This window comes from Empidonax traillii, unplaced genomic scaffold (genome assembly GCF_003031625.1).
Source record: "Empidonax traillii isolate 1590-97213 ecotype Southwest subspecies unplaced genomic scaffold, ASM303162v1 scaffold1512:size98319, whole genome shotgun sequence".
Taxonomy (NCBI): domain Eukaryota; kingdom Metazoa; phylum Chordata; class Aves; order Passeriformes; family Tyrannidae; genus Empidonax; species Empidonax traillii.
The window spans coordinates 23,822-46,361 of record NW_020956705.1 but is presented as its reverse complement, the minus strand read 5'-3'; the positions used below and the strand labels follow the sequence as shown (position 1 = coordinate 46,361).

General features: G+C 34.8%; 1 protein-coding gene across 1 annotated transcript in view; it reads right to left on the bottom strand.

Annotated features, from left to right (window-relative positions):
• The window catches only part of LOC114070313 (contactin-associated protein-like 2), a gene marked incomplete at its 3' end in the record, with an annotated part of 60,296 nt that overhangs the window by 19,170 nt on the left and 18,586 nt on the right, over positions 1-22,540 (bottom strand). The gene's annotated exons all lie outside the window — the stretch shown is intronic.

The following is a 22,540-nucleotide window of genomic DNA, read 5'->3' as shown; positions in this document are numbered from 1 at the left end:
ATGGACAAGACAGAAGTTTTATATATGAGTTTTTATACTTTGAAAAGTTTGCATATGTATAGCATTGCAAGGTTCATTTATGACCATGAGAATTAAAATTCAGATCCCTTGGAACTATGCACTAGAAGCAGCAAAATGTTCTCTATGATTTACTATTGTCTAGTTATGGAACTTTGAAATAAATTTGTTAAAAATACATGTATAATTCAAATACTCTAAAGAAATTCTGCTTTTTGTGCTTTATCATGCTGATTTACAAGTCAGAAGCATTCCCTGCAGCTGTAAATACCCAGTTCTGTTCTTCGTTTTGAAACACGTAGTTTGATATTGGATCTCAATGGAAACACTAAGGTATATAATTAAACTCCGAAACCAGGTACAGGAAAGAACTTAATTTACTTGAAAACAGCTAACCTCTAGTAATGTTTTCACTGCTTATTAAAAAAGTAAATCACAAGAGCTCCAGGTCAATAAAAAAAAAGGACAGTTCTGACTCTCACACAGCAAATGGCCAAAACAGGTCTCAATCCTCATTAAACTGCTGAGCTCGCTCATTACTTAGTGGAAAAAAACCCAAAAACCTACAGTAAAGAAAGAAGTTATGTCATGTGCTACAACATTTACAGTCAATTTACTCAGTGAATAAATGAGCTACAAAACGGACAAGACAATCTATTAAAACATTTAGGAAATGGATGACTAGCTGGAGCCCTGGTTTTAATGTTTACAGTTGCAAGCAAACAAGAAGACACAGAGTTGACCTACAAAATACTGATTTAGAATTTGTCTTTATGATTTCCTTTTGAGCTGATGCCACCCAATTCAATCATCTCATGTTATGTAATCTTTCCACATCTTTTAATGTCTGGATGCTCGCAGAATACTCATTACTCATGGCCAAATTCTTCTTTCCAACTCACATTTTATATCCTTTATTCACATAATCACTCTCAAACACATATTCTTCACTTCTTCCAACCATGGAGCTCATATTTAAATTGAACTTTCAAAGTGAGCTGCATACACAATGATTAAGGAACATGGAAATGGACAGTTTCGTGCTCCTGTACTCAGTTGAATTTCATATACTAAAAACCTCCCATTGTGATTCAAACTTCTGCAGCTGACTCTAAAGAGCAAGGAGTGCAAGACTGAATCTGAGTTTTGGTCAGGGCACACTCACATTTGGTCTAGTGAGTAGACTCACTGTTGTCTAAGGCACAAAATTTTGTGTCACTAAAACCAATTTCTAATAGATGTATTGTCTTTTTTTTTCTGTTAGTCTGCTGCTGCTACTAATTCCATCTTTCTTCACCAACTTATTTTAGGGAAGCAGACACTGAAATGGAGCATATTGCTATTTTCAGCTACTGTATTTCAATTCAAAATGATGAGTTAATACAGGAAAATTCTTTAGCATAAATGATAAGCAGAATAAATTTGCGTATTTACACAGTTCATTTTCTTTGCTGTATTTCCAAATTAATCAGAGATAAATACCTTGCTGTTAGCACAGCCTAGGAAAGGCAGACCACTGGAACTTCAGATATTGGGCAGATAATTCAAGATAAATAATTAAGTCAAATATTTTCTTCTCCTGCCTAACATCCAGCATATTTAAGATCAAAGAATATGCTGAGTTGGAAGCAATCCACAAGGATCCTAGAGTCCAATCCTTAGCCCTGTACAGAACTATCCCCAAGAGTCACAATACCTCTAAGATATTCTTTACTCAGTGTCATTTTGCACATTATGATGAGAAAAGAGGTATGGGTTTCAAACTTGAAAGCCAACAAATCTGAGACCTAAACTCTATTGTGCATGGATTAAATGTAAATTTAATGATGGCTGAATCCAGTGTTTTTCTATCCTCTGTATGTATTTCAAGTTTTAATTATATGAGTCAAAGCTTTATTTTCAGATGATCTACACTGATTAAGTTCTGCTTTGGTTAAGTGAAAGTCTAATAACTTAACATGGAAACATCCCCCAGTGATTAAGGTGCTATTGCAATAGGGCACACAGTTACCAACTTTAAGTGAATGAGTGCTGTATTTGAATAAAAATTAGCAAAAATTTAAGGACCTGCTACAGCATCAGCTTAACTTGCAACACTCTTTACACTCCATAGAAATAAAATAACTGAATGATTCAATAAACAGCAATATGACATGCTTAACTTGCATTGTATCACAAGTATGGAGTGATATAGTTCCCTGAGAGGTAAAAAACATTTTTGTAGCAGAAGTGCTCTCCATAACAAGAAGTACAGCAGGTAAGAGCACAGAAAGTGATGAAGGTTCAAAGGGATCCCTAGAAATCACGTACTACAACCCACCTGATCATAGCCTAGTTGCACATTTTGCTCTGACAGAGGCACTGAGTTTTAGCTAACTGGGTTTTCCCCTTTTTTCTGACCTGAAACAGGAAACAGGAGATTTGCTTTCCCTGGCAAGAGATTTTCCTTCTTTGTGCTTATCAGGCTGCACTTTCCAAGGCCAGTGACATATTGTGTTCCCCTCCCTACTGCCAGACATGACTTATCTATAGCTTCTAGCAGGCTTTACTGTTCAAGATCTGCTGCTGTTGCAGAGTTTAAGACCTTCAAACTCCCCACTTGCTAGAACAGTCTCTTCAGCATGAATTTGCTTATGGTATCTCAGCTTTGTGACTGGCTGTTCCTCCCCTATGAATTGTACCATGCATTTCAGGCTTCCCTGCACAGTCAGTGACAACAATTCAGTCTCCTCAACTCTGGATTATTCTCCATCACTGACAGCTAAAAAAAGACAGAAAGATAAGAAGATTTTCTCAGGAAGAGGATAAGGAATCTGCTCACCTCCAGTGAACATGGATTAATATACAGCAGGTGCAACGCTTACAATCACAGATGTTGAAGAGCATTACTGTTATAATTTCAATTCTTCATCCACGACTACTGGTTTGCTTTCTCAGTCCTAATGGGTTAATTTTGTTTAACTTTTCAAGCTCTAAGGTAAATACTGACCCTAGAAACTAAAACTATTGCTTTGTTTCCTCAAATATTTTCACAGTGTTTCTCTCTAAAGTTACAGGCTCCTGACAGAGGTTGCAAGGTTCAAGAATCAGTCATATATGATCTCAAGACCAAGCAGTCAGGCAGCTTTACTTCTAGAGAGTTACTTAAGAAGCTAGAAGCATTGATGGAAAATAATGAAATGCATTCATCAACAGGTATATTAAAAAAAACTGCTAATGACTGTATCAGCTTCTTTAAAATGATTCAATCAGCTCTGTACACTATTGACTCTCACAACAGCAAATATTCATGTTGACACAATGGATGAAATTTCATAGCCTCTACTTAAGGCTAAACATAATCAATTATGTTTAAAATGAAGAATAACACTCAAGATTGTTCCAGTTGGGTAAAAAATGCATGCAAGTGTGTATAGACAACTTGCTTCAGGACCATAAGTCGCTACTATTCAATCATGAGCAATGAATGCTACACATGAATAAAAGAGGATGATAATTTCTTAAAACTCAGATGTGGAAAAGCAAATTTTGTTACTTAAAAATGCCACATTCCATTCTTTAAAACTACTTTTCCTTTGTGCTGGAACAAGACCTTCAGAGAAATTTTTCTTCTGGATTTGGTTGAGATAGATTTGGTGTTTGAACATTTTTTTTTCACCTTTTATCCGGGCAACATGGTTTAGAAAAAAATTTGTTACCTATCTAAGGTAACAAATAATGGACACAAGTTTTTTTCTGTCCATGTGGCAGCATCCTCAACCAAAATAGTCAGCACCAAATATAAATGCAGATATATTGTCAGTATATTTTAAAATATGAGCCTTCAGTAGATGAAAACCACGGTTACAGGCATTACTAACCTGAAAATTCATGTTTAGTTTGTGTATGCAATAGCTCTTTGTCCAGTCAGTGCTATTGCTCCTCTTGTCCAGCAATTTTCCCTAATGAAAGTACTGCTGAAGCAGCAGAACATCTCAAATCAGTTTCCAGACTCCTGACTTTCTTAAGATGTTCTGTCAGAAACTAGTTTTTTAATCACTAAACTTATACCAGTGAAGGATTAGATTTCCATTTATTTAACAAAGACATCTGTCTAACTCCTGCTCTACGCAATAATTCTCTTTTAAGGAAAAAAAATCTAAACATACATTTGACTTTCTTTTCTTTGATGAGGCAAAATAAATTCTGAAACAGTGGTTAGGGGATCAATGTACAAGTACTTACATAAATGTGTCTTTGATGATCAAAACCAGCAAGAACAATCTATTCTGTCAGAAATCAACGGGAGTAAAATAAGTCATTTTATGTAAAGATTTAAAATTGTAATCAGGTTCCTATGCATTTACATCGATTCTAAAACTGCTGACTAATTACTGCTATCTAAGGAGATATTTTCGTAACAAATACATTACAATTACTAGCAAAGAGCCATCTTCTGAATCAACGGAGGACTCATGCACTTAAAAAAATACCCCTCCAAGTCTATCTGCATTGCTTTTTTCTTCTTACAAAATCCTAGTCTCAAATAAACTCATGGATCACTATTCAATTGAAATACAAAAAATTAATAAAGAAATTTACAAATTCTCTTCACATGCTACTTAGTGTAAGAATTTGCAAAAAATATCAGATGCTTAACTTTTACAGAAGTACTGGATTTATTGTTAATCTTCAATTTTTACTTATGGCTTGCAGCCCAATAATTTCTGGGGATTTTCATCAAAATGCAAGAATTGCTAATGTGAAATTAAGATCAACAAGGCAGTAGTATATAGAGAAGAAATGCAAAAAATATTTAATGTGTAACAAGTGAAGATGAGCTACCATTTGCATACTTAAAAATATGGGAAAAAAAAATCCCTGAGTATAATTCTTCTCTATTTCATGTAACAAATAACTCCCATTGGTTTTCCTAACAAAAACAAAAAAATACTTGCTCTGATGAATAATATTTAAAGGCAATTTTACACAATCTGCATCTTTAATTTCCATTTTCAAGTCAAAAAAGCAAACACACTCCAACAATGCCAACAGATGACATACATTGTATTCACGAGCAATGAAAATTGTTCTTGCAATGCTGTCCTGTGTATGTACTAATGTCTCTGTTTGCATATAGGTAAATCGTTAATCTGGTCCAACACTATTGCTTTAGATAAACAGCTTTGCATCCTCTAGCATCCTGTAACTGAGCAGAGTGGTGCACAAAACCAGACTGCAGGGGGAATTTTTTGAGCAGAAAAGTAATGCTCTCTTATAATTGCTAAACTTGACTGGAAAATGCAAATTCAGTGCCTCCTAGCAGATATGGTCTGTATACCACTTCTTGTTTTTTTTTTATTTTTTCAGCCTGTGGTGTTCTTTTCCAGGATCAAGTTTCCTTCTGTGCTATTCAGCTTCCCTGAGCTACTGCATTAAATAATATATAGCCTTTCCATAGTATTTCATAGGAGATGTATCTGGTTAGAAATCAAAGCCCAAGGAGAAAGGACACCCAAGCTACATATCCTAAAACTACTTGCCAAGCAATCCTTATTTTTTTGGTGGAAGAGAAGGAAATAAAGATATAAACTGCTTATATTGATAGCTTTTTGGGTTTTTTTATGAACTTATGTAAACGGCCAGTGAAATTAGACACTGCTCTTATCCTTGCATCAAAGCAATATTTCCCTCTCCACAGAATGCAGCTTCTGTGGAAAGTCAGGCTTACTTTGCAACAAGGAATAAAGACAGAGAGAACAGAAGGTAAAAGGTACGAAAGTTCGTGGGATTTTTTTTTTTTTCAGGATGCTTTAAGGATTTTGCAAGATGCTTATGATAGGAAGAAAAGAATTTTGCAGAGATAAAAACCCACTGACACGCACTGCCAGTCCCAGTTAATTAAGGAGTTGAAATGACTGCTATTCTGCTGCAGCTCTGCTCAATCAGAGATATCGTATCACGTGGAACTGAACCAAAATTTCTTCCTGCTTAGCTTGACAGATACCAAACTACTGTTGGGACAGTTCTGGGGAGTGAAACTTCTTCAAAGAGGTATGCTTTCAATGCATAGTTATAAAGCAATTTTCTATTTACTGAAAAAAGTAGGAAGAAGACACAATAGTGAAATACATGGGGCTCTAAGAGCTCTTCAGTAGTTCGTGAACTCTGTGTTACAACAGTAGAGTATCTCTCTGCTACCTGGAGAGACACTAGCCTGAGGGAAAGAATTCTTTAGCTATACTGAAAATTAGAAGACCCTCAATTCCTAATGACTTTTAATTCTTAATCTTTTCACACCAAAAAAAAAATATATATATATAAAAAAAAAAAAATCCTCACCGAATTTTCTAAGACATTTAAGGAAATTTATTTACAGCATTTTATTTTTAAAGAAAAAATGTAATAAAAGTTAAAACAAGCAAAACCAACAAGAATCAAAAAAAACCCCAACCCATACCCCCTTCCACTAATTTAAGGGTGGGTCCTTCTGATGGTAACCTTCTGAGTCCTTAGAACTGTTTTCTTCCAAAGACCCTTGATCCCTTGGGGCACTGCTGTGCAGGCAGACGTAATTAAAGCCAAGGGGAGATCAAATGGGCTGTACACTCTTTTCATTTAAAGGTGCTTAAAACTGCTTCAGATGACCTTGTCGACACTGAAAAATTATTACAAGAAAATCCCATCACTACCAAAGCTGTTTCAGCTTCAGCAGCATGAGTATTGCTTTGAATTTTAGAGTAGATCACTCGGTAACAGCAGAGTTTCAAGCATATCTGCTGCTATCCTATGTTTGTGTCTATGTTATGGCAAGTTTTATTTTAATGCAAAATATCCCTAGCATAAATAACAATTCTTAGTCTCTCCAAATCCTATGGGCAACCTTTATTCTCTTAAGGAACAGTTCTGCCTTTCTTCTAAACAAATGAAATAAACCATTTAACAATACTTTAATTTAAATTGACCTTTACAGAGAGACAGCAAATACACTGTCTCATTAACAAAGGTGAGTATTGTCCAAATTATCTATCCTTTCTTTCACAGGCATTGTGTACAACTGATTCAGCCACATATTTAGACTTGGTTTGTACTGTAATGACTGCACAATAAATTAAATTTTGATTTAAATGCAGCACTTTCCAGGTTCTTTTTAACCTCAATGAGGGAAAACAAATCTCTTTTTCCGTATTCTAAGTATGATACATATATCTTCAGACCAAGTCAGTTTTGTAGTCTGTTTTAGTTTAAGGGATGTGTGAAAGTGTGGTATCCAGCTTTTGAGTTAATATTTGCAATACTAGTATCTCATTGCCTAAGGTATTAATGGCAAAAATCTCACTGAATTCAATGGGCATTTCTCATCGAGTGTATGTCCTCCATGTACATAAAGGGTTTCAGCCACAATCCTTTTTCATTGCAATTTAAGCAGTAAAACATAAAAATGAAACAGTAAAACATAAAAAAAAAAAAATAAAACACAGCTTGAAAGAGAAACTTGAAATACCTTGAAATAAAGAGAAACCTACTGTTCTACCAAGCCCAGTTCAATCTTACCAAGTGAATAGGAAGAAACATCTTGCCTTACTGCCTAAATAAACAATTACACAGCTCTCATATTAATTAAGGCAACATAAAGACAACATTTTGATCCCTGTTGTTTGACTCTTTGAGACTCTTTTCCTAAGAAAACTTGATGACATTAAAACTGATCAAATATGCTGAATAAAAACCTGTTATAATCTTAGTGCAACTCTTGGAGCGGTTATAGATCACTGAGCATAAGTGATGTTTCAGATTTTCTTTTCTCCTCTCTCTCTTCTTTTTTTTTTTTTTTTTTCCCCACTGTCTACCAGCCTAATGGGCCCTCTTGCCCTTTATGTTATATTGTTGTGTTAGTTGCATTTCCTGCTTCACGCTGAGAGAGCTGCCTAATTAGGAAGACCAGAGTCAGCTTCTAGAGTATTGCTGTTTAATACTGTTAGTTTATCTGTTAATTAATGTGCTACTTGTTGCAACCTAATTAGGTTTTTTTTTACTGCGAAGATAAGTCAGGGAAATCATTACAAAGAAATACAGGAGGAGGAGGTTTGTGGGAGGCTCAGAAATATTTATTGTTAGAATTACTTATATGTGATGTTCATGCATTTGTAACTATCTCATCTTTTGCCCACAGCCTTATAAAACTTTTGTCAAGAATGATGTAGTTCATTTCCCATAAATCATTCTTATTCCTGCCAGTGAGCTCCTTCTCTTCTTTATCTCTGCCATGTCCCTTCTTTTTCTTTCCCTGCTTCTTCCTCAATTTTAATACCAAGGCTATCTCTTCTTACGTGTTTGCATTTCCCCATTAACCACCTTAAAGTTAATTTATAACTTCTGTGAAGTCATACAAAGATGGAGCTTCAAAGATACCTTTCAAAAGGGCCAGAGCGCATGTACCTCACAAGAACTGAAGATGAAGTGATGATAGTCTTGTATTTCACTTACAAGATTAAAAAAGTATGATAAAGAAACATGAAAGTCACCGGCCAAACCAAGCTCCTCCTCTTCAGAATTTAGCATTCACTTAAAGGCTGACCTTTAACAAGTTAGTCCCAGGAACCAGGACAGCTGAGAGGCTGGTGGTTGTGGGAAACAAGGTCCCAGTAGTATGGAAAGTACAAATACTTGTCAAGAGTTATATATATATATATATATAGATATATTATTATAATATTTTTTACAGAGTTGGCTAATGAATTAGATCAAATGTCTAACAGTTTGACAGGAAATCACAATTTTTTGACAGAAACATTCGAAAGTTTTAGCCAAAATAATGATCATAAAAAACTGTAAGTAGTATCCATCCCTCTGTAAAATCTAAAATATTATACCAAATATACTAGCTGACATAACCAAAAAAAAAAAAAAAAAAAAAGTAATTTTTTTTTTTTTTTTAAATTTTGTAATAACATATGGAAGAATTTATTTTTAATTTTTACCCTGATAAAAATGTGGGCTTGTAAAATCAGCTCTAACTCATCTCACATCTCATGTTCTTATTAAAGAAATGAAAGTGTTTCTTGCATAACTGAAAATCATGTACTTCACTGAGCATAATTTCTATCTTCACAGGTGGCATGCAGCTTATCATGGCAAAATATTTAAAACATAACACCAATACAAGTAAGAGATAAAAATGACTTCTTAAAGTATCTGAAATCTAAGGTTTCTGAGGCTTGGAAGAAAATGTATTCTGATCTAGGTTGTTCTAATTAACAATGGTCTGGGGAGAGACATATCTTTTTCTTCATCATTTGAAGACCAGATTTTTAATAGTACTAAAAATTCTGAAGATTCAGAACAACAGCTAGAAGGATTTTCAAAATTGTGAATACATACTCTCATCTACCAGTATCAGAAAACATGAATCTCTAGACATCTATACACCTTGTAAGTATATCCCTAGGTACTCTGTAAATAATTCCAAGGATTGTAAAGAACAGTTCATCTTAGTCTAAAATAAATATTTCTAGTAGAGATAGTGATCTCAACAACTCCTCCAAAAAGTAAAAAATTTCAAAAAAGTACATCATCAAGTACACTGCTTCGAATTCCAGAGGGAAAACATGTGCTTTGCAGTCTGATGAGATTATTAACAGAAATGAACTCACTATAGGTGTAGCACATTAACAAGCAGAAAAATTACAGACATTATTCTGCACATCTCTCCCTGTCATTTTACCTAAGACAGTTATCCTATTTGTGGTTATCGCACAAATATTTTTTCTGGAATAACTTCTCCATAGGTTTTACATGGAAGTTTCCCCGTTGTCAGGCAAACTCATTCTATGCAAATTTGGTATGCACCTTAGAACATACCTTAAAGGCAGAAATATGGGTCACATTTCACACACACAAAGTTGGCTGCTCAAATTGTTGAACACAACCCAATTTGTTTAAAAACCCACTATGAAATATAGAGTGAGAGGATGATTTGAGTACCTCTCTGACTCCTCCAATTCAGTATGCTATATCCTTACAAAGGAAACAATGTGAATTCATTTATGCACTTAAAAATTTCTATCACAATAGTAAAAATTATTATGTCTGATTATTTTTCAGAAATGAACGAACCAAGACTGGAGGCCCTATAATTTTTTTCCAGAACACTTGTAACATTCAATGGAAATGACACTTTGCTGAAACATTTTATTTTATAACATTATTAAACTATCTCTATTAAATGTTCTGACTCCTCCTTAAAAAATCCATCTTAATGGAAAACTTGCATTTGGGTTCACAGAGTACTCTGATGCTGCTAGATCCACAAGCCAGGATGTACTCCACAGTGTTCTATAAATATTTTCTGACACCACTGAAAAACATTCTAACCCATAACACCATTCAAAATAGATGACTGACAAACGAGGCATTAATTATTAGAATAGCCTATACTATTAGATTGCAAAGTAATAAATGAATTATAAATTTATTCTGACTTACATAGCTTACATTTATCCATCACAGTGTGATGGATTTATCCATCCTACTACTTGATTGCGTACTACACTGATTATCAGTTGAGGGTTAATATCAGAAAAGAACTTACAAAAATCAGACAGAAAGAAGCTCCTGCAACTTTGAAATCTTCCAAACCTATTGTAATATGTACATCAGGTTTCATGTTCCAGCTGGTGAGGCTGAAGCTGGCCTGTTTCAAAAACAGCTTCCAGCTTCCTCTCCACTCCTTGTGAGGTAGATAAAGTGAGTCGTAGACATTAGGATGGCTGAAGTGAAAATTTTCTTGCTCTACCTCTGTACAAGGTCTGGCAGGGATGAAGTTAGAAATTTAACCTTCTTCAGAGCAGCCCAAGCAGTGCCATGTGTGCCAAAACAGTGTTAAACAGACCAGTTGCACAACCTGCCATCCCCCAGTGTCACTGGGCTGGGGGTGGACGAAAGATTGGGAAGGGACATAGCCAAGACAGCAGACCCAAACTGACCAGAGGGATATTCCACAGCAAATGACGTCATGATCAGCAATGAAAGCTCTGGGAAAAGAGAAGGAAGGAGTGGACATCAGTGTTTGTGGCATCCCAAGTGACCATAAGGCATTCTGAAGCCCTGTTTCCTTGGATTTGGTTGGACATCTGCCTGCCACCTGGAAGTAGTGAACGAATTTCTCATTTTGCTTTGCTTATGTGTGTGCAGATTTTGCTTTTCCTATTAAATTATCACTATCTCAGTACATGAGGGTTTTCACTATCCTTACATTTTTCTCCCCATTTCCTAGGAGAGGGAATTCAGCAAATGGCAAGGGTGGGTGCACCGGCCACGGTCTACAAACAACCTTCAATTTTATATTGCAACTACTTCTTCTGGGAAAGCCTTATATGCTATCAGAAATTAGCAATCCAATAGTTATCTTTTTGGAGGATTGAAGGCAAAACTCAAAAGAAAATAGACAGTCGGTGGAAAGTACTTCTCCTAGAATTATACTCGATTAGAAACTGATCGCACAGCAGTAAAGAAAAAAACATGAGAAAATAAATTACTACTTTGAGGCTCATCCAGAAGTCTGGCCCTAAAACAGAGCACAGTTCTTACTCCCAAGGAGGGAACATTCCATCTTGTGAAGTGCATTCACTATTTTTAATACTATCTGCTTTTCTTTATTCCTTTGCAGATCTATTCCTGACAGTCTAAGGCTCTGACCTATGATGGGCTCATACTTCATTATGACCCATAGTGCAGATTTAAAGTGGTTCATAACACATAATCTCCGGTAGTGATTCCGTGTACTTACCTGTCTGTCAAATTTATACCCTAGGTAAATAATTTGCAACTTTAACAAGATGAACTGAAAGAGTGGAACACCTAATACAGGCTACTAATACTAGTAAAACAGGGTAATATCTGTACTCAAAATTCTCTGCATAAATATATTGTTTAAAAAAATTATCTACTCACCTGGGAAAAGAAAGAAACAGTATTATGGTAACTATAAGGAATTAAAAGAATGTGCATTTTGTTCTACTGTCTGCATTAGGGATACATAAATACGTACATATCCATCTGGACATAGACTGATGCTCAGGCAAACAGATGAGAGGAGTTATTTATCATATGTTAAATGCCTTTTTCTATCATGCTTCAGAAAGAGTCTGGTACTACAGGACTTCTCTCTGCTTTTCTAATGACCATCAAAGGATTCTTAATACAAGTAGTAGATGGTAAGTTTGTAATTTAAATATGGAAAGAAGTTTATCTTGCAACATGCTAGAAAGAAAATCACCTTCCCTTCCTCTGTTTCTTATTTTTAGCACCTCCTCTGTGTAGTTAAGGCTACACTCAAACAAAATTCTTATCCCCAGGAAAATAACTACCACCACCACCACTAAGCTACTGGACAAGATTAAATCATATAATTTATATATTCTTCTTTGAATATATTGATCCCAGTACAACACTTTCTGGCTGAATCTATAGTTTATAAATTATGTCCTTAGCCTTATTGTTCGAAATCTTATTATTTTCTTGCTCTTGAGCCATGAGAGAACATGCTGATAGTCGTTCTGCCTCCAACTGATAATACCTGGAGCCTGAGAACATGAATCTTTTTTATAGCTGGCTGATTTATTACATGCATGACTTTCCTTAGCCAAGTCAGTATCTAACACTAATATTTTGTATCAGAAGCATTCAACTATATTTACAAATTGAATAGCAGAATAGATTTTTCCTGCTTGCCTCTTTCTCAGGTTTTCATGACCACACAGTGTTTGACAGTCCACAGTATAAATGCTCATGAAAATACAAATGAAAACAAAATACAGTACATTAAATATATCAAAACACTGGAATGCTGCTACAGGAAGGAAAATGTAGCTCTTACTGACTATTGAGAGACTTCAGGTGCACTGTACCTGGTGGGTGTCAAGTCTTCATTGCCAGGGAACACCCATGTTATGTTACCAGTGAAAGAAAGTTTGCGGGGCTGTGTTTGCTGTATGAATGCAAAGAGAAAAATACATTCTAAAACTATTATGCTTTTTAAATCAAGAGTCATCATGGAATCATTTAGGAAGGAGAAGATCTCTAAGGTCATCGGGTCCAACCATTCACCTAATACTGCCATCTTCATCACTAAACCATGTCCCCGTTCACTGTTCTTTTCAATGTCTCCAGGGATGGAGACTTCCCTGGGCAGCCTGTCCCAATGCTCCATAGTCTTCTTGGTGAAAAGATTTTTCCTAATACCTAATCTAAACCTTCCCTTGTTGTAACTTGAGGCCATTTCCTCTTATTCTATCACTTGTTACCTGGGTGAAGAAATCAAACGTCACCTCACTTCAACCTCCTTTCAGGTACTTGTAGAACACACCTGTCATGGCCTTTTCTCAGAGGACACTTTCCTTGTGTGCCTAAGTTCCTCTGTCAGAGAGTCAAAGCCTCTGCCTCTCTGTGTCAGCACAGTCACAAACAAGTTAAACTGCCTAGTGCTTTCTGACATTAGTTAATAGTGCAATTTTCTTACAAGTACCTCAGTTCTCCTTATATGCCTTCCCGAATTAGACGTGTATAATTTCATTTTCTTCGTAAAATATGTATTGCTTTTGGACAGCTTCCAAATGACTACACAGTAGCAAAATATCTGAAGAGTGTGGATATTGTTATTACCAATGAACATACCATAATAAATCTCATATGAGAGAACCTGACATGACCAGTACTGAGCTGCTAGAAAAGATGTAATCCTTTGTATAAATAGGCTTTTTTGATTTCTGATTACACAGTACACACAGTTGAAGGATAATGCTATTCTTACAACAAAGATAAACACTGAATATCTCATGCCTGTTGAACTGCAACGTGTTATTTTTTGACTTTTTAAAAAAATATTTCTCTTCTTATCAACCATAGAAAAAGACAAGTCAGTGATTTTTAATAGGCAAGGTAATTGAATTAAATTAGTATGGATTCAAGAAAAAAAATCTCTGGATAGTATCTGAATTTTTCTGTGCTTTGGCTCTTCATTCATACAAATAAAATAGAATATTTTAAAACCAATTCCTTTTCACTATGCAGTACCTAGCAATGTGACAACATATTTGAATTCTAATTTCTAGTTGGTAGTAAAATGCAAGGATTTATAAATGCTTCATTCACTTTTGTGTGCGTGTATCTGGTGAACCTCATAGTGTTTTCAAAACAGGGGACACTTGCCTGCGTTTTGTGATAATAGGGAACTCAGAAACTTCAGAAACTTGGCTGTCCTTTTTTTTGCTCTTTACAACCCCCTTGCTGAAGACCTGAAGCACAGGGAGCTTGGGAGCTCTGGCTCTTTCAAGACACAGCTGGAATTTTCCAGGTAGTAGACATATAGGCGTGATGCAAATCACACTCAAGTACTTATCTAATGATGATGATAATGATAATTATCTAATTATAATGATAATAATTTACTCTGCGAAAGATACTCTTTCTGTTTATAAATCTATGGCTAATTCTACCCTTTTTACCAAATGTTATCAAATATACTTTCGCATTTCAAATAAGAATGCTACTTATTTTGCCATATAGAAATAAACAACAGAGGCTATCAGAAACTCAGAAATCCTGCTAACGAAACTCAGGCATCTGCTCAGAACAAAGGTACAAAACACAATCCCAAAATGATAATTTTTTTCCTAGTTAATGTACTACATGTTTTAGATAAATAATATTTCCAGACTATGCTGTTGAATTATCTGTTTCATCTGAGCATAGCACTGCATTTGAGTCTATAGAAATCTGCATGTTGCTGCAATTAGAAAACTACGAAGAGTTTTACAAAATTTGAGTGTTTTGAAAAATCTGAATGTTGATATGTTGAATGAAAGTGTTCTGGGAGAACCATGGAAGAAAAAGGGGCATTCCCTTAAAGTCACATTCAATAAAAAAAAAAAAAAAATCTGAAAACCAGAGGCATTTCTGTAAAATAAACACAAAATCTGAGAAAATTCCTCTTGAGGAATCAGAATGTTTTTCTGCATCATTATTCCATGACAGAGATGAATTATTAACTTTGTACAGCCTGAGGACAATAAGAAAGTACAATATGGGAATTGTGATCTAATTTAGAAACATATTTTGCTAGCAATACTAGAAACTACTTCAGATTTTCAGAGAATATAGTGGTTATTTGCCCAAATGTTGCTATTGTGAATGTATTTGGTATTTTTATGCTTCTTTTATTTACTTATCTACCTCCCCAGTAATATATTTTAAAAACCTGATTGCACTGAAAAATTGGACTTGAAAAGCAGGGACAAGTACCAAGGAAGTGCAACAACACACATAGAACAGTTTTACTTCTCTGAAACATTTCTATCATCCAGAATGGCGTGGTCAGGTTGCAAATGTTTAATTAGCATTATAAACAAGTTGCAGTAGCTAAATGTAAAGGGTCCAAAGACTCTTTGGCTTATCCAATACACTTTCTTATCCAATACAATTTCTGTCAACAATGCCTCCTTGTGAAAGAAAATACTTCATTGTGAATTCTAGTCTCTGTCTTTGTGTAGGTGAAATTAATGGGAATTTTGATTTTATAAGAAATGCTGAACAAGTCTCTTCATTAACACCAAATCCACAGTTCCTGAATAGAAATATAGAAGAACATGAAGAATATTATTAGATACATAGATTCAAGAAACAGAGAAGAAAATAAAGTTGCTCCAAATTTAACCTTCTGTCGTGAAATTGCAGTTCATCCGAAATGAAAACCAACAGATATAAGTACCTAATGAACTGTATGAGACAGTCAAAGACAAAGAAACAGTTGAACAAACCCCCAAAGTCATCAAAAAATAAACTTTAAAATACTTCTTTTTAGGAGCACTGTGGTGCTTTAGTAACAGTAAAATTTTAACTAGCACAGTACTTAAATCTGATTTACGTTACTTATGTTTTTATAAAGAAAATATTTGTAAGGCTAAGTGTTAAACTTCTATCCCTTAGCAGTACCTTGTATAATGCCACCAGCCATTTTTTTTTATATATAGGTTTTTTATTTCCAAGAGTTCCAATATTTAAGTTTTATTTACACTGATAGAGTGTGAAGTATTTTCAGTATTTTGTGCTTTACTCACGTTGGAATGGTAACCTTGCAGGAGACAAGTTGGTCATTTGGCCTTTTTGAGGAAGAGCTGATGACACTGAAAACCAGATACTTGGTAGGTACTGCTAACTCACTGGCACTTCTGTTTCACTGACACAAAGACAGTCAGACAATGTGACTGCCACTTCTGGGTTCATGGTCAAAGCATATCACAACAGCTTATACAGTAACATGAGAAGCCATGGTGGATAAATGAAATTTTGGGCAAAATAGAAAAGACTGAGAGAGAGAGAGAGAACAGAAACAAGGCCTTGTTATAGATAAAGCTTTAAAGAAGGAATTACAGAAAACACAGAATGTAGCATAACTTCAGGCAGATGGGGGGGAAAAAATTACAGTGCCCCTGTAATGCAGCTTTATGAGTGTCAAAATTTTATGCAGCTAATGTGCAGCTGGTTTTAGATCAATCCCATTGAACATTGAGCTGCATCAGTATTGGTATCATTCCTACTTTGAAGGTTCCTTTTACGAAGCAAATAACAAGCCCTGTAGGTAACAAATGTAGGTTAGGGTATATAGGCTATAACACAAGTAATTCTTCAATCTCTGACCCATCTGACACTGAAAAACAAATGTTGCCCAATTACGGCAACATTCTGGTGAAAATATTTTTATTTAAGTATCAAGAGAGTCAGAGTAATCCTTCTCCTTTTATATAGGCTGTTAACTTGAAAACATTTAAGAGGACTTTTTCAATGCAAATTTCCCAAAATTGATTCCTAAATGCTGACAACCCTTTATGCAACTGTGTGAAATGGCACACATTAACTGTTCCAAGCATTCAAAACAAGCTGTGCGTAATACTTACAGGGAAGTTTATATGCACAGAGAACTTTAAAAAAACTTTTATTTTTCTTTTAAGTCAGATTAAGAAATTTAAGATCAGGCATGTAAACTTTGATAGCAACATTTATTGTTCTCATCATGTAACAAGCCAGGAAAAATAGATCTTAGCATGCTAGTCTTCATGCTGGAAGAGAAGGCCTAGAAACCACGACAAAAAATTACTCTTCTTTCAAGTTATGAGGTTTCGAATTAGAATTCTAATAAGCATTCTACGCAAATTTCAGTGAATCAAAGGAGATGTAGAAATGCTCACGTGTCCTTATCACTGAAAATCATGAAGCACACAAGTAAGGGCAGCCAAGATTCTGAAGGTCCACCTGTCTCTCTCTCCCACACTAACAAAGAATGACTAAGCTTTACTATTTCCAGCCCCAGAAACTTTACAGAACGGCACACTGGACACCAGCCTGACAGCCCAACAGTCTCCCAGTACAAAAGTTCATCCATGCATCCCTCTACTACCAGTGCTAATGTACTTCTGGGTTGCCTTGGATCTTATGTTTTTTGAGCACCAAGAGCAGGTACTGGAACTATTGTGAATTGTAAAATTACTTTTGAGACTAAACAACAAACGGCCAACTCGATTTTCTTGTGTTTATTTTAAACTTGTAGCTCCCCAGGTTTATGTGGATTGAATATGACATGTCAGCAGTTGTTAATATATTTTCATTATGACAATATTGTTGCGTATTTTAAGCTTTTGAGCATTACGAAGATGAAAAACATTTCTCCTCCCTATGTGTCATTGTAAATTATGTCATATTAACAAAATACCAGATTGATTCAGGGGTTTTACTGCAGTGACTTTGAACAGAATACCGATTCCTTTGCTTTATTTCTGATAATATATTAATTCTGGGGTCATAAATTTCTTCCTTTTTTATTTTTTTCTTCCCTTTCGCAAGAATGAAGTCATGGTCTTCAAGTTGTAGACTAAATGTCCCAATTAGCATATTCTGCTCTGAAACACTTGGGCAAAGTTTCTTTTGGATTGCGAATGCCTGCAGAACTTCAAGGGGTTTTGTGTGTTGCTAAGTGTATCCTGAATAAATAAGTAGTTACAAAAGTTAGTTCCTACTTTTTGAAAGGAGACAATGCACCATTGTAAATGTTTAAAAACAAATAAACTTTTTTTTTTTTTTCCTAAATACTATCCTTTATGTAAATGGTCATAACTTGTTTTTCTGTAAAGCTTAAAATCAAAATGTAGGGTTTTTTTCCTCAAAAAATGCTGACTTCTTTCTCCACCCTAATTCTTACTCATCATCAGGAAAAAAAAAAAAAAAAAGATTTGCAATGTTAGCAGTTAAAAATGCATAATGGAAATCAATATCCGTTTTATAGGGGGGTTTTATCTGTAAAAAGTCTGATTAAGTTTTAAAGTTTTGATCAAATAAAAAATATAAATCCAGAATTTGAGATATAAGATTCAGAAACTTTAATTCAGAAACTTTAAGGTGTTTGTTAGAGATATATAATACATGAAACAACATCTAATCAAAGCTCATTTACTGTTTAAAGATCAGAAACTTTGGGAAAGGCCCACACTTCAAATCTTTGAAGACAACAGAAGCCCAGATCTCTTTGTTCTATAAAGTTGTTCACAAAAGTATGAAAAGTCTCAAAAAGCAAGAGGCTGAAATAAATCTAAGCAGAAAACCAGTAAGCTGAGTGAATATCATGTCTGACAAAGAGAAGGAATTGGAGACTGAAAATCAATGGATCTGAAGAGAGATATCAGAAATTGAGCCTATTGGATAGAATGACCATGAAGGACTCACACCACCATTCGAAATTAAGATTTAATGTGGATGCCAGAGGGAAAAAGGTGAAATAAAGAGCAACCTTTATTGGAAAACCATGCATTCATCTTCCCTGGCTCTAACTTGTGCCTTATCCCCAGAACCTGCTTTATCTCCACTGACGGCATAATCCTGACCCTGAACCGGGTGTAGTTCAGGCCACAGCGAGTAAGAGAAAGGATCTTGTTGCCCTTGTTGCTGCTGTCACCTTTAGCTGTGTTTATACAGCCCTTACAATGGCAGACTCAGAACTTTCTCTCCTCTGTTCAACTTGCTCCTTCCTCCAGCTTATTGTCCCTTTCTTTTTCTTTTTTTTTTTTTATTCTTTTATACTTTGTTTAAAAAAAAATAAAAAAATCTTAAATCTGTAAATGATCACATAATTTACGAGACAGTAGGCTATAAAGTGTTTCCAGCAGCTTGTGTAGGTCTGCTTAGTCAGCAAAATATTTCATAGGACCAACCATATGTAGGTGCAGGTAAGGTATTTACTTTAAATAGTCACCTGTGTAAGAATCACTTGTAGCTTTACTCTGATCCCACGCTTTGCTTTGATAGTCCACTGCAATATTTTATTAAATAGATATTATTCTTCTTTGTTTATAGCATATAATTGTAAAAGTTCACTAAAACCAACAATCAGCCTTCAGGTAGCGCAGACTCAGCATGAGTCTCTGCTGATAGTATCTGAACAGACATTCCTGAGAGTCAATGAAGTTTATCATCACAGAATACTGATTGCACAGTCAATTAATGCTTGACTTCAGAAAACTAAGCCAAGAAAAAGGTAATGCCTGAAAGCTGACAGTAGTAGACTGATACAAAAAAAAGTGTGAATAAAAATTTATTCCATGTCAATATTCTTATATAGCTGAATTACATAAGCTCTACTCTGGAGCTATGCAACCTAGGAGAAAACATGTATAAAATTTAAAAAATATTGAACTATTCCAATTTTCTTTAAATGTCCCAAGTTATTTCATTTGTGATTTTAAATACTATGTTTTCTTCAAGCTGTGAACTACAGCTTTGCTATTGTTCCCCTAAAGTCAAGGGAAATGGCCCCTCAGTAAGAATAAGGAAAGTTTCTTTGAAAACTACAGCACAAATTTAAAATTATTTTGTTGCTATTGGTTTTAGTATTGATGGATGAAAATTTAGCAGCAGCATGTTTTTCAGCAGAAACTAATGACTGACTTAAAACTTTCCATGGAAAAATAAAGAAAATCCAAAGATAAACTCCATTAAAAGCTTTTTGTAAAGTGTGTGACCACACAAAAAGATTTCTTATTTTACAGGAAAAGGTAATTAATTGTTGAGATATTCTAGTTTCATTCTTTTACAAACTAACAGTTATGCTAAGTGTTTTCAACTTTTAACACATAAGAAAGTAAAACAAGAAGTTAAAAAATGGGTTTGAAATGTCTGGTTGGCCTTTCTCACACAGCTGACCAGGAAACTTTTCAAAATTATCAGAAGTTATTATGAAAGGAATAAATCTTTCAGCTTACCCTAATGTAATTTAGGAGTAATGATTTTCCAAGGTTCAGTGGGATTTGAATTGGTCAAAGTATGTTTCCTTCAGCTCAAACTAAGGATTCTATTGGAAACATAGAAATTTGTACACCCAAATACAAGAATATTACTCACTTTATCCATCTGCTAATATAAACAAAACTTAAAGTGCATGAAAAAGATAGTTAAGATCTCTCTTGGGTGAAATAACCTGGGGGTATGTGCTTGCCTAGCTTGATAAAGTTTCTCTTTACAGCAGGACGTAACGAAAGAAAGAAGTTGGTTTATTCACAACGAGTATTTAATGTCTACATTATGATAGAAGATCAAGTGAATTATCCTGCTGGTCAATGCTGTATACAATTAATACTCATGTTTAATTACACTACAACTAATGATAACAAAACACCTACCCCCTAAAGCTGCCGCAAGTAATCTTATTCCTAAATTTACAGAAGTCCTTTATTGAGTTTTGACTGGCATGAAAGATGTGCCTGCCAGTGGAGTTTGAAATTTATCATATACCCTGAACCTGACATTTCCAAAAATCATCTCAAATTTAGGTATGTCCTCTACCACATATCCATATTTTAAAAAGAATTACAAAATTAATGAGGTACAAAAGAGTTGATTATGTAAACAGTTAAACTGAAATCATGCTAATAGTTTTCCACAGGTGAGAACTGCCAGACGGTTAATTTTTGCTCACAAGTTGGCCACAAACTCATTATCTAAATGCACGAAAGGGACTGTGCATTTCTTCTATCACTCAAAATTCAGAAAAAAATCCTGAATGTTCCCTCTTTTTTGACACTGTGTTTATGAAAAATCAGACAAGGAAGGACCGGAATCAGGAAACTACACACAATTAAAGCAATGAGACAGAAGTCATATCAGAAGCTTTTGGAGAAAAGAACTAAAAACAAATGAGAGAGAAAAATTTGAGCAGTGAGAGAAAAGTTGCAGTGATAAACAGCTGAAACACAGACTTAACTAGGTTCCTTTTGACTCTCCTAGAATAGCAGTCAATAAAAGGGCGGTACTGAAGATGTTTATTAAAACTGTTGCCTCAGTTTAACAGCCATTTACTGTAAGCCATCAATAAGCTGAATTAATACGACTCACCAGTAAGGCAAGAGAACTCAGCTGAATTTATGACTGTAAATCCACACTACCTGTTTTCATATCACACTATTGCCACCATCTTCTACCACAGCTACAAAAACATTTTCCCACCTCGAAGTAAATGAGCAATTACCTCTCTGACCAGTACATTTTTACTTCAAGTTTGCTTCTCTTTACTGATTTCCTACCACTTAAGAAAATACCCTGGGTCTGACTTGGTAGAAAAAAAGTGAATTATCAAAACAAATCACAACGAAAACAGCATCACCAAGCTTGTAGATAGGTTTGGTACATGAATTTCAATTATTCCTAATCAAGTTACAGGCGAATTTTTAGGTAAGGAAATTAGTGATGCACCAAGAATTTTTTCTTTTATAGCTATCACTTTGCAACACTGGTTTCCCAAGTTCTTCAATTTATTTAAAGCCAAGAAGACAATTAAATACATATTATCTTGAGGGGAAAAACAAAATCAATAAAGAACATGTCCATACTGAAAGAAGTAAATTCCATTTATCTCATCAATCTCGAAATGAAAAGATAGAAACATTACTATGCAGGAATGTTCCTAGAGGATTTGTGGGATTATATTCTATCCCATATTAAGCTACTCATAATTTTTTTAACAATAATCAATATGAAATTATAAAATCCTGTCTAATAAAATCTGATAAATATACAGAATTAAAAAGGTATAAAAAAATTACTTATTTTTCTCCCTTTTCAAATAACTTTTCAAAATTTCTACAGGTTTCTTCATTGTTTAAAGATATATTTTTAAACTATAAAATTTCTAAGCACTTTTGTGAAGAGGTTGGTTTTCTGAATTTCTAGACTGCACGGGAAGGACAGCTGTTTACGTAGAAATAAATACTATTTCATGTACTCTGACCAAGTACGTGAAATAGGTATACCTGTATATACTTATGGTCCATATGACAACTTTTTGTTCTTAATAAATGTAGATCTCAGAATCCAATTTGCCATGAAAATACACTCAAAGATCACCTATCTACTAGGTTGTAGCTTCTCATATAGAACTCGAGGTGTAACATGGCATAACTGTTCTGTTCCTGAACTGTTCTGTTCTATTCTATTGCATTCTGCTTCA